We start from the raw sequence: 8,565 nt of genomic DNA, 5'->3' as shown, positions 1-8,565 counted from the left end.
TAATTTATCTCATTGGATTTAATTTGATTTTCATGTTGAATATTAGCCATTTGATTAAAAAGGACAAGATTGTAATTTTGGAACTTTACAAGGGTAAAGATGTAAACTACTAACATCATGGATTAATTTCAGCCCTTGTATGATAAATTTTATGTTTGACATGATTAGGATAATTAGATTTTAAGGTCATAATAGTCATTTTGAACTTAAATGAATTTTAAATTCATTTAAGTTATAAAATCTAAAAAGGGGCTAAAAATAAAAAAAATATTCAAGAGAGTTCTTGAATTGTTTCTGCTGCCGTGAGTTATAACAAAGATATAGGTGAATTTTTTTATTTTGATTTTTAAGCATTTTGAGTTCGATTTAAGGTTAAGACATGAAATCCAATTTTGTTCTCCATTAAATTCTCTTTCATTTGGTACCATTTGTTCATGTTGTTCATGCTTATAACCCTAAGTTTATGAAAAAGGTGGATGAAGGGGATGATGAAATTTGAGCTTTTAAGGCTTGAAAATGATGATATATAGGTGTTTGTGATGTTGATTTCATGTTCCAAGTAATGAAAAATCCACTAGTTTTCCTTTAGGGATCCATTTGGAAAATATGAAAAATTTAAGGGGTTGATGTTTTGAATTGATTTTTATGTTAGATATGATGAGAACATTATGTTTTATGCCCTAGCATGTTTATTCAAGCTTGAAAATGTGAAGAATGGTTGAATCCTAACAGTGACCAAATTGACACTTTAGGAAAAGCTTGGGAATTATATTCAAAGCTTGAATTTGATGAAGGCTATGGTAGAAAATTACAATACATTTTTAAATTTTTTGTTTGGATCTTGAAAACACTTTGAAAAGTGATGGATGATATTAGGCCATATGGGTTTCTTAAGGAAAAAATTGTAGGAAAATTCAAGTGATTTATGATATTTGTTACCTTTCAAGGATTAATTTAATGATTAAATTCTTGGATTTAAGCTTGAAATATAAATTTTTTATGATTAGTCCTTAAGGTCTAAAAGAGAAAAATAAGGGCTTAAGGTGAAATTGTAATCCCTAGACCTGACCTATGCGTTATGACTTGATCTAGCGAATTATAGTAAAATTTCTTAAAATGTTATTCGATAATTTAAATCCATGTTATGAATAAACACCTTTTTAAAAACACAATTATTAATGATAAGATCTAATTTGAGTAATATATAAAACCATAAATGACTGAGTAAAACAAAATCTTTCACAAACCAGTATAGATATAATTCTAACATCACTCGCAAAAGCAATATACGTCGCAAGACAAGTATTTCAAAAATAAATATGTACATGTCACCCAATATAATGGCAATTCGGAAGATAAAAACATTACAAAAAAATAATATTATACGAATGGTCGATCCTCCAAGTGCCAGGTATGAGGTGCCTATCCAAAAGTATATGAAAAGGAGGAAAAAGTTTGAAAAGGTGAGCTAGGGAGTTCAGTGTGTTCCAACAGTGTATAATAAAAGCAAACAGTTAAGTCTCAAAATCGGTTCATTACCAAAGTTATGAAAATGACAATAGAGTTGTAGTTAAAATATAGAATAACCCTCCAACCGTACACCATATGCAGTTCCCCAGAACTGTATCCTTAAAGACTTACCCTAGGGCCAAAGGGCGTAGAAGCCAACCTTAGGGAGCACCTTGGGTCAACAAGGTCTTACCCTAGCCGAAGCGTAGGTGCCTACGTAAGGGGTGTGCCCCTAGGCCCATAAGGACTTACCCAATGCACATACCAGAGGAGCCACCTTAAGGGAGTACCTTAGGGCCCATAAGGTCTTACCACTAGGCCCATTGGGCCCAGGAGCCCACCCAAGGATCACCTTAGGTCCATAAGGAATTACCAGCTTGATCGAAGCTTAACCTATATGAGGAATTACTAGATTGATCGGAGCTGAACCTGCAAAGACTTCATACTAGATCCGAGAGTACCCCAAAGAAAATAGTTTTCAGACAGTAAATAATAGTAGTAGGGAAATCAGAGATTAGACATATATCAATTCATTAAAAATAATAACCTGAGAACATGAATCAAACAAACATGCTTAAAAACTTATGTAAATTAGAAATCAGGCTTGAAACAGATAAATCATAAGAAGTCAAATCAGATCAACTAGACATATTGCAAATCATATAAAACAATCATGTGCACATGATATTTCAAGCAGGTATTTAAAACATATATATATATATATATATATATAGCACACAAGGAACACACCTTGCAAAAAGAATTAGTTCGGTAGATCAATCGAGCACGGGCTTCACTACGCTCCTCAGTGGTATATGAACCTAGGTCATATCATAACAGAATTATTATCAGAATAATACATTAAATTGAGTATTTAACAGGGTTATAAAACTATACGAGTAATCATGGGCTCTCGCAGTCGAGCAAATTAAGAGGAACCGAGTCGAGCAAATGAACGATCGGGAGAATTGTGGGTACCTTAAATATACAATAACATAAATTAATCCTTGACCATTTAATTAAATTAAATTCACTTAAATTGCATATGCATATTTGGGTTTACGGGTCAATTTGGAGGTTTTTAAGTTAGAATTTGGCAAAATTGACTTCGGATTTGGACTTAAGACGTCAAAAAACATAAAATATGACTTTTTGAAAATTTTAACTTTTTGGTCAACGTCAACGGTCAAAGTCAACATGTCTAGTCAACGATCAACAGGCAAGTCAACAGTCGGGTCAAAGTAAATGGGATAGACTGGTTCGGGTTGACTCAGTTCGGTTTAAATTGAATCAGATTGGTTCGAGTTGACTCGAATCAATTCTAGGAGGTTCCAAGACGGTAGAGGAGCCCCACGCGCAAGCGGCAAAGCGTGGCAACGCCGGCGCGATGATTTTTAATGGTTGACTATTCCATATTCATCCAATCATCATTTACAACTCATATCAGGCTAGTAATCCATTCAAACATGAAGCAAACAAAACGAAAAGTGACCGGAACTTACCCAACACCGACGATAGAGGAAACGATATCAATGGAGTGACCCAAGGGATGGATTTTGAGTGCAATGCGACGTGGAGTCCAAAGGTGACGACGGTGAGATGAACCAACGACTTGAATGATCAGAAATCACGAAATATTGAGATGATAGGGTGGGTTTCGGAGAAGCTTTGAAGACTTCTCCATGACGATCGGTGGGCCTTCCATGACGATAGGTTTCAGGGGTTTGATCGGGTTGGGGAGGTGCTTTGTTTGGGCTAGGCGATGACACCCACCGACGAACAGTGGTGGAGATCAGCAACGGTGAGACTTGAACGATCTTCACCTCTTTCGTAACAAATGACAGCCAATTTTAAAGGTTTGACAGTCGATGACGGGTCGCGGGTCGATGCTAAAATTAATGGAAGTGGTGCTGGACATTATAGACGGTCATAGATCGGTTGAACGACGAAAGCAACATGTAAGGTTGAATAGGTTTAAATTTAGGAATGAGGTTTGGGGTTTCACAAGCAAGGGGATTGTTTTTACTTATATGAATTTGGTTAAACAAAATTTTATTAGGTTAAAAGGATATTTTCTTCATTTCAAATTAACAACAGTAAGCTAGCCTAAACAATTAAGGCCTTAGCTTGGCTATGCATAGTTTACGGATTCAAGGCTTCATAGACTCTTATTATTTTATTTTAACTTTATAAGATATTTTTAGTTTAGGCCAGAAGGGGACATAACAAGGTTAGTCACTGAGCATCATTGGTTTACATATTTAACCTAAAATTATTATTAAAATACCAAATAAATCATAATATTTAGTTAATTAATTTTTGATATTTTTGCTCCAAAATTTTGGGGTGTGACAACTCTCCCCTTAAAAGAATTTCATTCTTAAAATTCACTTGAGTCGAACAAAAAAAGAAAATTAGGTATTTATTGACAAAGCCTAGGTACTTTTGATAAAAACAAAATATCTCGTTGGACTCGAAAGAGAAACAATGGTCTTAGAGTCCTTAATCAAAATTTTGAGGGTCCCAAGATACAAAACTCAAATATAGAAAAGGGTGTTAATAGAATTGCATGGCAAGAAAAAAAATAACAATAAATATTCCTGCAGAAGTCCATGGTTCATCTCGATCACTATAATGTCGATTAACATAGACAAGAGTAGGCTGTCTAGACTCAGAAATAGTTGGTCCTCTACTTTGCGATCGAGCTCTACTCTCGGCCCTAGAAACAGATTCAGAAGTTCTTCCCTAACTGTGACTCCTAGTGAGAGTCTAAATAAAAGCCTGTGAATGTGTAGGAGTCTGAACGGGTGTCTGATCGACAGAGGCTGGATGCAGAAAATTTCTCAGAAAGTGCTCACTAGATCCACAACGATAACAAGTATCCAACCTCTTACGACACTCTCCCCTATATCGGTTCATATAGTACTTGCAACTTGAAATTAGAGAGAAACCTGATGAATCGCCTTGACTAACTGCTGCTGGTGGAGGTGAAGCATGCCTCAAACCAGTATGACTCATATGATAGATAGAAATACGAGATCTCTTATCAAGGCGTGCAGAAGACTCAGACTGACCAAAAGGTCTCCTAGATCTCTCGATCTATCCTATCTCTATCAGGAGCAGAAGCCTCAACTTTCTCAGCGTATTTCGCTCTCCCAATTACAACATCGAACACCTCATCCTGATGGGTAACCACCTGATGAAACACCTTGTATCTGAGTCCCTGAGTAAACTTTTGGCATCTATCCCTCTCGATAGGTACCTAACTAGAACATACTTCAGCAACTTTAGAAACTCTATCTCATACTTATAAACTATCATATCACCTTGAACCAAGTCTTGAAACTACTATCATCTCTGAGCCAAATAACACTTTTCTAGAAAGTAACTCCTAAAATGCTCCCTAAAGAAATATCAAGTCAAGTGATCGGCTAGGACACTGATCGCAACAGACTTTCGCCAGGTGTGGGCATTTCTGCCTAATATATAAACAACCCTTAAATAACGCCACTGCAGATATAAACCTAGCTGATCCATACGTCGCTCGATATCACAAAGCCAGTCATCGACCTCAATTGTATGTCCATCAGTAGGGCCTCAAAAGCTCTTTACTCTTTTAGTAATCAGGGTCTAAGAAATAGGAACTTCGGGTGCAACGCCTATACCTTTGACCACTCTTTGAATCAACTAAAGAAAGTATCTATCGAGATTTTCTTCTAATACTACCATAGCAATCTCGGTCTCAAAAACGGTCGCTCCTCTAACCGGGGTGGTCAAATCTATACCAGAAGTAGGTGATAGATCCATCGGGGTCGCAGGAGCAGAAGTTTCTATCGGAGACAGAGAATTTACATGCGTTTAATCTATCGAGTCCATAAATCTAGTTGCTCGACCTCGCCCACAGCCAGGTTGACGGCCATGCCTAGTGCTCATCTTGGAAAACCCCGAGTACAGAAGGATAAAACATAGGATTAGATTTGGTACTTGGAATCCCACACACAGTTAAACTCATAAAAACTTTGTGACATGGATTTCATGACTTTTTTTTGTAAAACATTTCAAAACTGTATTTTTATTTAGGATTCATCCATAGTCCAAGGTATAAAAACTAAAAGCTCTGATACTAACTAAATATAACCCCATAGATCCGACTTATGCGTTACGACCAGATCTAGTAAATTACAGTAAAATTTTTCAAAAACGTTATTCAATAATTTAAATCTATGTTATGAATAAACATCTTTTAAAAATATAGTTATTAATGATAGGATCTAATTCAAGTAATATATAAAACCATAATGACTGATTAAAATAAAATGTTTCACTAATCAGTATCGATGTAATTCTAACATCAGCCGCAAAAGCAATATACATCACAAGACAAGTATTTCAAAAATAATAGACACATGTCACCCAATATAATGGCAATTTTGAAGATAAAAATATTACAACAAAATAATATTGTACGAATGTGTCGATCCTCCAAGTGTCATGTCTAGGGTGCCTATCTAAAAGTATCTGAAAGGGGGGAAAAGTTTGAGAAGGTGAGCTAGGGATGTAATACCCCAAAAATTTAGACAATGACCAAAATGAAAATTTTGAAAGTTTGATGGTCAAAGTATAAAACTTGGGAAAAGTTTAGGGAATTAAGTGATAATTTCCTAAAAAGAATTTTATTCCATAACTAGATGGTTTAATCTTGAGAGTGGGGTTTTATAGAAATCACATTTATGGATTTGGAATTTTAGTAAAGAAAAATTAGAAAGGGTTAAAGCCGATAAGGAATCGGAAATTCGAATCGAATTGGAATGTTACAAAAATTTGAAGGATGTTATAAAATGGTTGGAAATATATTATTGTAATATTTTAGATCAGAGAAAGTTGGTTTGGAAATGTGCAATTTTTCAGATTTAACCGAAACAGTGGAATTTAGTGAGTAAAACGCAAGATTTGAAAATTCAAGGTGAATTTCGGAAGTCAAAGACAAAATAATTTACGTTTGACTTTTTAATATGATAATAATAAGATGGCTTGGTTTTATGGTGATTATGGAGATTCATTAAGGGAAAAAATGGGATTTCCTATGGTGTTGAATAAACAATTCCATTATAATTTATATTAAGCCATGTGCTAGATGAATTAACATTAGAATATCTATAATGGGGGAACATTTCAGCTCATCTTCTTCCTCCAAGGGCCGGCACATTAAAGCAAGAAAGGTAAGCATTTTTAGTTTCAATTTTGAAGCTATTTCTTGAGAATTTAACTAAGTGTGGTTAGGAAAAATATTCTACTTTCAATTCTCTACATTTTAACATGAATATTACTAGGGTTTCATGTTCAAATCTATTTTGAGTTGATGAAGGGGATTTTGATTCTTGTGTTTTATGGGTTTTAAAGAGTTAAGTGATTGTAAAGAATTGGTTGTAAGAAATGATGAAGAACCTAAGGATGAAGTTAAAGAAAACAGTTTGGATTTTGATTCTGTCAGTAGGTTCAAAAATTCACCAGAAAATATATAAAAATAATTTGGAGGTTATTTTTATATATTGTGTTCATATATAGATCTAGTTTTGTTTAAAATAAATGGGGATCAATTTCAAGTTGTATACAAATATATATGACTTTTTAACTGAGGAAAGGTCAGAAAAGTCGGACAGCAGAATTCTGTACAAAACAGATTCTGTTGGTGAACTTTGAAAATTCACCATAAATGGTACATAATGAATTAGAAGGATTTATTTATATGGATAGATTCATACTCGAGTCTAGTTTTTAACGGAAGAAACGGAATTGAATTCCAGTGTCTATATCAATACATAATAATGATTCTTTAAGGGTAGTGCGAGCTGTCTGAATTCTGGAAAATTAATGGGTTGTTGTGTAAGAGTTGTATAATTGATGTACTATTCTGGGAATTGTTGTTCGGGAATTAAAAATGAGTGTTAGATGTGAAATAATTTCAATATTGGAATTTTTGGTATTAATAATCTAAGTGATAAAATGGTGAAGGACCATTTTGAATAAATTGGAAAAGTGGGTTCCAATGTTAAAGGAATTAATAAGTACTGAATTAATTGGTGGAAATGAGTTTGAAGTATGCTATGAAATTATTTTGGGATATGGTTATGTTAGTACAATACTAACATATGTATTATTATAAATTTGTGATTTATACAGATCATGGTTGATTTGCAATTGAAGCAAGTCAAGTATAAAAATGGTATATTTTGGATAATAGTGAGGCACAAATATTTTGAAAGATATAAAGTGTCAAGGTGAGTGCAATACATGCATGAAATTATATATGGATGTTTTATACATCATAAGGAAGACTTGCGATAAGTCGACCTTGTTTATATCGGCATGATTTTATATCATTTTTATAAATTGACATTGATATGTCAGAGTATGAAACTAAAATGCATTGATCATGAAAAATGTGATATTTTACCATGAATGTTTTCGGGTATGAACTGCCCAATGTTAAATATTAATGATATACTTTTCCATGGATGGATCGAATAAAATAGACTATATGCCCAAAGTAATTCATTGAGGGACAGGGTATAGTTGGCATGCCATAGAGTATAGCAACTATAGGTTTATATTAGCACTATAGTGTGTAAGGACACTAAGTGCAGGTTTATGTCCGGATTAGCACTATAGCGTAAGCTTAGTGTAGGTGGTGGGCACGACCTTATGTGTATTGTCCGGATTAGCACTATGGTGTAAGCTTAGTGCAAGTTTAGCACTACGGTGCAGGTATTTTACTCGTATACCCAGGGTCCTCAAGGTTTAATATTGGGCTATTGGCTATGGATTATGTTTTATTGGTTAATAAATGGTAACCATGAAAATAAGCTTATGAGCTTACAGAATAATGGCAAGTATATAGGAAAAATAAGCTTACGAGCTTATGGAATTTAAATGGTAAGTATTTTGGTAAAATAAGCTTACAAGCTTATGAGATAAATGGTAAGAGATTTTATATTATTTTGATCATGGTAAAATATTGGATATGTTAGTAAAATGATTTTATGAAAATTTGATATT

Source organism: Hibiscus syriacus, unplaced genomic scaffold (genome assembly GCF_006381635.1).
Source record: "Hibiscus syriacus cultivar Baekdansim isolate YM2019G1 unplaced genomic scaffold, ASM638163v2 tig00110443_pilon, whole genome shotgun sequence".
NCBI classification, from domain to species: Eukaryota; Viridiplantae; Streptophyta; class Magnoliopsida; order Malvales; family Malvaceae; genus Hibiscus; species Hibiscus syriacus.
This window is presented reverse-complemented; position numbering follows the sequence as displayed.